The sequence below is a fragment of the Hipposideros armiger genome, unplaced genomic scaffold (assembly GCF_001890085.2).
Source record: "Hipposideros armiger isolate ML-2016 unplaced genomic scaffold, ASM189008v1 scaffold_468, whole genome shotgun sequence".
Lineage (NCBI taxonomy): Eukaryota > Metazoa > Chordata > Mammalia > Chiroptera > Hipposideridae > Hipposideros > Hipposideros armiger.
Window position 1 is genome coordinate 1490027 of NW_017731818.1, and position 9919 is coordinate 1499945.

Sequence of the window (9919 nt, forward strand, 5' to 3'; positions counted from 1 at the left end):
TAAACAGCAGGTTTTTGCTTTTCAAATTGGGATGCTTTAGAGAATGAAATTTGGGATATAGTTGTCTTTCTCCACCCCAACTCCAGACAGATGGAATTCCTTCTCACACCAGCCCTCAAGGAGGTGCTGCTCCTGCTACCAGCGCGCCGCACCTTCTCGTCACCGGGGGGCGGGCTCAGGCCGTCGGCGGGACCGGAGACCTCTGGACTTCTCCGCCCCTGGGGTGGAGCGCGGCTTCTCCAGCCCACAAGCTCCGCACTGCGCACGCGCAGCAGCGCCTATGTCACCCTCCCGGGAGGCGCTCCGGAAATAGCCGTGTCTAGCGGCTGCCTTCCTAAAAATGACTGAGAATGGCCGTTTCCATGCGCCCTCACCTTTCACGTCCGTTTTTACCTGAGCTGGCATTCATGAGCCAGTTTACTCGTGACAGGGATCCCACGAAATTTGAATCCCTTCGAATTCAGAAAAAGGAGAAAGTCCTGCCGAAACCCGGGATCGAACCAGGGACCTTTAGATCTTCAGTCTAACGCTCTCCCAACTGAGCTATTTCGGCGCCGTTTTTGCCTCCTTTTAGAGTATGATATTACTGAACTCCTCTCGTCCGCCCGTTTCGTCCTTTCGCAATTGCAGTTGTTTCTCTTTTTGTTTCACTAAATCGTTATATCAGAATTCTTCTGCATTGCTTTTTACGAGTCAAGATTGGTTACTTTCTTAAACACGATCCGAATTTCTAACTGTATTTTCGACAGCAGGGATCATGAACTAGCCCGTGTGCAACTGTGGATTCAGAGGTCGGGTTGGCCTGGGCGCCAGCAGCTGGACAGAGCCGGGTCCAGAGCAGCGGTGGCGACAGCTCAGCGGGGCGAGGCTGGGCCCCTTGGGCCTCGCAGCTCCACCGCTGCTCGAGCGGCGGGCTCCGTTCTCCCAGGGCCGGTCCCCACGATCCTGGAGCAGCAGGCTGGTCCCCTTGGAGAGCCCCCAGCCAAGATGGAGTAGACACTTTCCGCCAGCCCGCCGCTGCCTGTGACCACACACATTGTGACGATTGTAATAAAGGAGTGAACAAGGGCAATGCAGCCCCCTTGTGATCTCGGGTCCTCGAAATGCTTCCTTAATCTGCCACCACTTTGCTCAGAGCTAGCTTGGCACACTTCAGGACCTCGGTTAAAGCTTGGCATGCTCATTAAGGACAATTATCCATTGTCAATACTACTTACTAGACAAATGTTTCTAAAACATCCCCTACATGCCAGGCACAGACATTCTGCCATCTCCCTCTCTCCCTCCCTCCCCCGCTCCCTCTCCCTCTCCCTCTCCCTCTCCCTCTCCCTCTCCCTCTCCCTCTCCCTCTCCCTCTCCCTCTCTCTCTCTCTTCTCTCTTCTCTCTCTCTTTCTCTCAGTTCTCTGAAGGCAAAAATGATTGTTGTACCTTCCTTTCAGCCTGCTAGGGCTTTGCATTTAGGTAGATACTTCACAGCCAATTTAGGGATGGACAGATGCATTTGAATGTGAAGAAGAAAAAAAAGATTGAATATTTGGAAGTCACACATATAAAGAAAGAGATGAGAAAGAAGGGCTTTTCCAGGCTTTCTTATGTGCCATGAATGGCACATTCTCCTTTGACATTCTCAAAACACTGCAAGAAAGACTTGAACCTGAGTGACTAGGAAAGTGGCAGGTAAATTTTGATGGGATTTGGAGTGGGGGTAGGATGAGAAGCAAAGGCCCAGGGTCTGAGGAGAAATGGAGGAAAAAGGATAGGAGAGATATGAGAGGGGAGAATATAACCATCAAAGTTCGTGTCTCACAATTTAATGTGATAAGATCCTTTGGCAAATAGAAACGACATTGTAGTAATGATCATTTATCAAGTAAAGGTGGATTTCAGAATGTAAGTGTCTTGATGTATATCATGGATTCACTGGGTAGCCAGACAACCTGGTTTGCCCAGGACAGTCCTTGTTTACATCTGTTGCCTCAGAATCCTGTCAAAAGGGTACTACTACCGTTTGACTCTTAAAAGTATCCTAGAATAACTGGAAAATAGACAATGTGATCACCCAATTTATAAGCTGTGGAAAAGAGCCACTGCTTGGTGCTACACAATGAACTCTATCTACCAGTTTCACCATTAGTGAAAAGATTTATAGCATCACCTCAATATTTGTTGTTGCTGTTTTACTAAGGAGACTGAAAATTTCCCGGGCTTAGTGTCATAGTTCCCAAACTGAGCAACTAAGTGCCGTGGGGCTGCAGTGTTGAATATCTACATTTTTGAGGGAAACACAATCATATTGGACATCTGTGGGACACAGCACTAACTACTAGGTAGTTCATAGTTTCAGCAATAGATCACTAACCATTTCTTTCAGTGACATCGTCTCTTTGTGAAGCTAGGTTTTCAACAGTTGTGATAAAAAGCAATTGCTCGTGACAATAAATTTGTAACAGGAAATGAGTGGCAGTGACCAGTCTGCTTCCAAGACTTGAGAAATTGTGCACTACCCAATAGGTGCACACATCCCATTAATAAGTAATGATGAGTGTTTATAAACGAAATAAAAATAGAACTTCTCTTTCAATTTATGGGTATAATTTTTTCCAGACAGTTACAAAGTTGTTGGACATAAATACATAATAAGTTGTTTGGGCCTGAGCACTTAATAAAAGGAACTGTTCGGTATTTCTTTTGGCCTAGGGCATCGGAAAACATTATTGAGACACCAAAAGCATTATTAACAGAGAAAGTTTAGAAAGCTCTAGCTTAGTGCCTCACTGTTGATAACAGAAATGAAAATTATTACTGAGTTTGGGAGAAAATATGGCTTTGCTCAATATGACTGTAGAGGTAAGAAGAACCATCCGAATACCCACAGAGACCGTGTGCCAAAGACGGAAGTGAAGTGAAAAATCTGCCCACAAATCACAGTAAGGGGCAAATGATAAAGAAGTTGGCATTCAAATGAGGAGAATGATGTTGAAGACTATGTTGAAAAGAAATTTTGTGTAGGCTGCAGGCCTGTCTTCCAAATTAGCCCATGGATTTTGGCCAGCTCCAGTCTAATTACCTATGATAACTATGAAAACTAATTATGAGACGACCTAAGAATAAAACAACTAAAGAGAATATGTTGTATATAGTTATAACATCTAATAAACTTTTGAACGGCTACCAACTGATAACCTGTCCTTAACTTTGCTTCTGAGACCCCACAGCACACACAAAAAATAGCACTTATTTTGATTTGCCTCTGACTTTAATCAGTATTTCCCAAAAATGTTAAAAACAATGGGACTACGAAAAGGAAATAGGAGCGAGTTTGAAGGGACTCCCACTGGCCAAACCTGGGACAATCTGAGCATCAAAATAAATAAGGAGAGTTATAGATTATTTACCCCTTGAATAAAATAAAACTTCATGAGTACAATACTAGAGGGAGAGGGACATTAGTGTTTTGGCTTATAGGTAAATGGCTTTCACCTACTGATAACTGTGAAGGGAGTGGAAATCACCATTTTCCAAGTATCAGAGTAAAGACTGGTTCAGTCAAGTATCATCAATTGATGCTAACTCTGAGGGGAAAGTTGTATAACGATTAGAATCATTGCATGGTACCAAAGTGTCTCTCCACAGATTACTTAATAGTTGCAAGGGAGGAAATAGAATCTATACAGCGGAGGAACTAGACAATACCTTAACCTAGTCAGCAAGGTTAGCATCACCAATGAAGGACACTCAGACATCATGTGCCTCCTAATGTGATTCCCTGGAAAGCACTCAACTTGTCACTTATATAGTGGTCTAGCCAAGGATGCATAACCTGAATTTAATCATGAGACAACATTAAACAATCCAAAATAAAGGCCATGTTAATAAATGACTGTCCTGTAGTCTCAAAACTGTAAAGGTCATGAAAGCAAAGAGCTGAGGAAACTGTTCCAGATGGAAGGAAACTAAAGGGACATGACAGCATTATGTGATCTTGGACCAGTCTCTATTTGGCAGGGTAAAAGCTTTAAAGAATATTGTTGGGACAATTGAAGAAATTAGAATATGGACTGCAGCTTACCTAAAAGTGTCATGTCAGTGTTAAATTTCCAGAAACTGGCAACCATGATTAGGTAAGAAAATGTCCTTGTTTTTAGGAAATACATACTGAAATATTCAAGGATAGAAGATATCATATCTGCAATCTAATTTCAAGTGGTTCAGAAAAATAAAATATGTGCAAATATGCAAAGAGAGAATAAGAAAAAGTAAATGGAGAAAAATATTACAAATTGGTGAATCTGGGTAAAAGATGTATGGGACTTTTCTGTACCATTTTATGTAACTTTTATAAAAATTGGAAAGTCAGGATTTTTAAAATATATATTTTGATGCTCTTCTTGAGCCTGACAATTTCAGTTAGAATCAAAGTAATGATAGAGATGGAAGAGAACTTACGGTTTATTTAGCCTGACCCACAGATTTTACATATCAGGAAACTGAGGCCCAGAAATGCTACAAATAACTTGCTTAAGGTGGCTGTCTTAGTCTGCTTGAGCTGCCGTAACAAAGTATTATAAATGGAGAAAGGGAGGGCAGTGCTTAAAGAACAAAAATTTATTTTCTCACAGTTTGGAGACTGGGAAGTCCAAGATCAAGGTGCCAGCTGATTAGGCTTCTCGTGAGAGCCCTCTCCTGGCTTGAAGATGGCTGTCTTCTCACTGTTTGCTCACATGGCTTTTCCTTGGTGCATGTGCATGGAAATAGATTCCCCCCCCCCTCTCTCTCTCCTTTCTTCCTCTTCTTATAAAGCCACCAACCCTATCAGATTAGAACCCTAGCCTTATGACCTCCTTAACCTTGATTACCTCCTAAAAGCCATATCTCCAATACAGTCACATTGGGAGTTAGGGCTTCAACATATGAGTTGGGGGTGGGAGGGGTGGGGGGCGGGCACGATACAGTCCATAGCAATGACACAATTTGGAGCAGAACTGACTGCTAACCCATAGAACATATTCTTTAGCTTGCACCAAATACTCTTAATATGCATTTCTTTTAAATAAAGACCTTATTTCAATTAAAAATTGGCATGAAAGTCTAAATACGTAACTGGAATCTAGTGTCAGCTTTTTTTTGTACACCCTTTTATATGGGCATGTCTACGCATTTTGAAGTTCTCTGTGTAGAAAATAGTACCCTTGCTTGATGGATATAAAGTGATTTCTTCTAAGTTATATACTAAAGTTGTAACTTAGAGGAGAAGTATAAAAAAGTTAATAGATTGCAAAATGATCACTGTGCTGAATTGATCCAAAAGAAGTTAATTTATTTAAAGCCATTAAACCACAAGTCAATAAAGACTTTATTGTTTTTTGTTTTCGTTGAATCACATACGTCAATATAAAGCCTCTGGGTGTACTTACCAGGCCAGAAACAATTAAGTAAATTATACTCAAGAACAACCTACCGGTTTTTCATATGTTCTAATCCAATCCTCCCACATCCATCAAGCAAACATCTAACTAACCATGTGGATTTTGCACCATGGCCTAAAGGCCAAAAAATTTGGATTCCAGAGCTTGAGTTTCAGAGGCTTGTGCACTCTTTGAATACTTGTCAGCTTAATTACTTGTCTCTCTTTTTTGTTGAAGTGGTCCAGCCTCCCAGTTGCATCCCTGCCCATCTCCCCTCCCCACCCTATCTAGAGATTAAGGAATAAGACCTGATTATTCAGCCAAAGAAATAAGATGAAATAAATTTAACACATGAGTTTCCTATACCATACATATATATATATATTTTTTTTAATGCCAGAAACAAGGAATAAATCAGTCTCTTTCTTTGCCCCAGTGAAGATGCCCAAGATGGCATTAAATGACCAGAGACTCAGAAAAGGAGGCCAGTACACAGAAGCACCTGTGCTATTAGTCCCTGAGTCCCCTCCAAACTCCCAGGAGCCTCGAATTTTTGAGTCTCCATTGCTTTCATCCACTTTTCTAGTCCTGTCTTTTCTTTGTATCCTTACACCCCCAACTCTATGCACCATTGGCCAATTCCTGACCTACCTCACTTTTACTCAAGAGCCTTGACTATAAGTCATCTCTTTTCTATCCTTCCTCCCTGTCTTCCTTGCACACACAGGCCACAGTTTTTCTGGAGGACTTTAGTGGACGGATGGGGTGAGCAGAAGGGGTAGTGGAGCCTGTGATCAGGACCCAGGCAGGACCCCGCGGTGTGAGGCTGAGGCAGAAGCCTCATCAGACCAGAGTTCCTCTGTCCTGTAGTTGAAACTGTCAGGGCACATTTCCAGGGTTCTCCTAAATGAGGGGGACCGAAAGCAGGGCCCTGAACCCAGATTCCTCCACTTGGCTACCCAGCCCATTCGCATCATTAGCAATGGGAAAAGCTGGCTATTCCAGTTTTCTCCAACCACATAAGCTGCATGTGACTCAGACGGGGCTGCAGCCCTACCCCCGTCATCCCACATGCTTTTGCTTTGATAGTCCACTGTCCAATTCTTTCCTTAGACAGGCAGAAGCTCCCTGTTCAGCCTGCACATATTACCCTCTTAATAATGCTTGTCTGAATGATTGGATAAGGAGGAATTCTTCCATTTGGGAATGACTAATGCTTCCCTGCTTGTCCCACAAGGAATGCAAGAAAATAAAATCTGAGTGTTGTTCCTTATGTCAACAAGAAGCGAACGCTGACATTCAATCACATTGGTGCTTACGTAATATTTACAAAACGACATCAGAGTAGTTGGCACAATGACCTCTACACCATGTGTGAATCAATGAAAGGCCAGAGTCTTAATGATTCCCAGTGTCACACAGTTATTTAGAGACAAATGTGGGACCAGGATTTAGGTCTCATCTCCCAGGCCAGTGTTGTCACAGTGTACCATGCTTGTCCCAGTATTAGACCAGCCTTATCAAAATACAGCAGTTTCTTTAAACCTGTGATCCACATGTGCTTTGGGGTCCTCAAGTTTTGAGGCAAATGCTGTTCTTGACCTTACTCAGCACCGAATCTTGCTGCTTACACTAACCTGGCTCATTTCCCTGGCACATGACGACACTTTCTGCCAGCGTTGCTCTTAGAATCTTGAGGCCCAGAATTGAAATCTTAATTTCAATTCACTCCCTTCAATTAAGAATTGAAATCTTAATTTCAATTCACTCCCTTCTAATAAAAATCTGGGTTTAGAAAAGGATCTGCTAGGAATCATTTAACTTCAGTGTAAAGAGAGTCCTTCCAATCATTTTTATGGGTCACCTAGTTTTCTGTAACATAACATGTATAATATCACCCATGAAGCCTTCTTGCTAAAAAGGTTTGACCTGAAACTACCCTGGTTTCTAGGTAGACCTAACTTCCAGTCTATATGAAATTTAGGAAATGGAGAAATAAGTTAAGGGACACCATGAAGAATTAACTAGACGAGTCCAGAGTGAGATATTCTCAAAGACATCTGTCTTGCAGTCTTCAATATATCAATGTCATGGAAAAAAACATCCAAATAAAAACATCTAAAAGATGAGGAGACAGCTCTACATTTAAGAGACTAAAAAGATAAACAAAAATAATATGAGTACCCTTATTTGATTCTGGTGTAGAAAAAAAATTAAAAAGCTATAAATAAGAGATTTGGGAGGATATAGGAGAGAAAAACCTGTTTTCCCTCTACCCATCTTAGTTTCTCTGGCTGGGGTTCTATAAATTAGACTCACAAAAGAGAGATTAGCAAGAGAAAATCAAGCAGATATTTATTAACCTGTGCATTGCACATGCATGTGGAAGTTCTTAGTGATAAGTAACTCAATGGGGTTGCTAGAACTTGGGCTTATATGGCATCTTACTAAAGAACAATAAATTTGTAGAGAAGTGACAAGACAAAGGAAAAACACAGTTTCTAGGGTGGCGAATTATAGGAAGATAAATATATGGAGAAACTAATGGTGGATAAGGGTTAGTTAGTGAAGTTTGTTACATAGGTTCCTCTGTTGCTATTTGTGAGCTGATCAGAGTGTATAGTTGTCTCTGGCAATTAACTGGTGTCCATCCTGGTAGAGAGGAGCGGGAGGTCACCTTTACAAATTTATCTCCTGCTTTTAGGCAAATAGGGGAAGGCAGAGAGCTTTTCTTGTATCTTCTTCACAGTTGCCTTCAGTTTAAAATAATCCTTATGCCAAAGTGTTTGGGGTGGCATATTCTGCTAACTTTCAGGAAAATATTGAGAAATTTAAATAAATAAATATATATATATATATATATATATATATATATATATTAGGAAATGACTATCAGTTTTCTTAAGTATGAAAATGGTATTGTAATTACATAGAAGAATGCTATGGTTTTTAGGATATTTATGCTTAAGTATTTCGTGTTGAAGTGCCATGAGGTCTGTAACTTACTTTCAAATCTCTCAAACATACACACATACACATATACATACAAATAAAATTAATACAGCAAAATGTTAACCATTATTGGATCTAGGTGGAGAATTACATCTTTCAGTTCTTCTGTATGTTCTAATTTTTTTATATTAAAAATTTGAAAAAAGATAAATATTAGTCTTACCTTACAGATCCTAGAAATTTCTGTATTTTAATGCTGCAGATTGAAGAACTTTGTACCTTATCAATGTGTTTTTAGGCATCAGAATGTGACTAGGGGTATATTTTGTGAGAATAGTGAGGTTCTTCCCCAAATCTATATTCAGTCTAAGTAGTTCCTTTGTCTGTCTATTGCTAAGGTTTGTCCTTTACATACCAGGACCATATTTTTAGAATCACTAAATCAGGACATGTGGTCTGACAAATGATATTTTTCCTTACTTCTGTTTTTACTCACATGAAAGCCTTACTAAGGCATAAAAATCAAAATGTGTGTAGGTATAATTTTTGTTTGTTTAATATATAATGAATCTCCTTTATGGAAAAACGACACATTCAAATGAAAGTATGCTGTTTCGAGAAGATTCAGAACACAATTTCCATATGTCGTAGTCAACTTCAGTGTGATTGACAGCAAAATCTTTCTTTAACTTTACAAGGTCAACTTAATAATCTATCATGACATATGTTGGGAATGAAATGTCTTCCTTGTCTTTTATTCTCAACTTTTAATTTCCTTTTTGAATCAGGCTTTCAGTTTTGACCTTCACAATTACTAAGGAAAATCAGATTGCAGTAATTAGAATATTGCAGAAACACCATCTAAAACTAAGGTTTGATTAGTCCATTAACTTAAACAACCACAATTTCAACTCCTGAGAATTTTAAACTGATTTAATTTTAGCTATGTGGTAAATTTTTTTTAATGATAGCTGAAATATTTGTAGGATAAGTCAGAAGTAGCATATTTATTTATAATGGTATGAGAGCAAAAGGAAAACCTAAAGAGAAGCAAATTAATCTTAGGGAAATGTGTATTTTCTAAATATTAACACATGGAATTTTCACTTGATATATAACATCCAAATAATCTAAAATAAACATTTTTCTGAGCAAAGAAAAATTGCTTTATATTTTCACCTAAGTTTTTTCTATTAAAAAAAATGTGAAGGGCAGAACTGCAGAACCATTAATCAAAGTTTTAAAATTTGCTAGAAATAGAAAGATGTTTCTCAAGGGCTTATTCGGCCTATTTTATTTAATATTTCTTATCGCTGTAATTTTTATTCATCATTTTAACCTGAAAACATGCTTTCCCCCTCTCCTACTCCTATAGTTAGTTTTCACAACTATATTCATTAAATTAGCCATATTTTCATTCCAAGTCAAAGATGAAGGATTAAGCAAAGTATAGAACTGTTATTAGGACATATATTTCATTGGAGGGCTTTCTAGCAGTTTAGGGTTGAGAGGAAGACCATGAATTAGGATTTCTTCTTCTGCTCCACAAAATTGACCTAAT

The 9919-nt window shown here is 39.6% G+C and overlaps 1 non-coding gene across 1 annotated transcript; it reads right to left on the reverse strand.

Moving 5' to 3' along the window:
- Nucleotides 1–480: 480 nt before the first annotated feature.
- TRNAF-GAA (transfer RNA phenylalanine (anticodon GAA)) lies at nt 481–553 on the reverse strand. The gene has a single exon. It is a non-coding gene; the product is annotated as a tRNA-Phe (tRNA).
- Between the last annotated feature and the right edge of the window lie 9366 nt (nt 554–9919).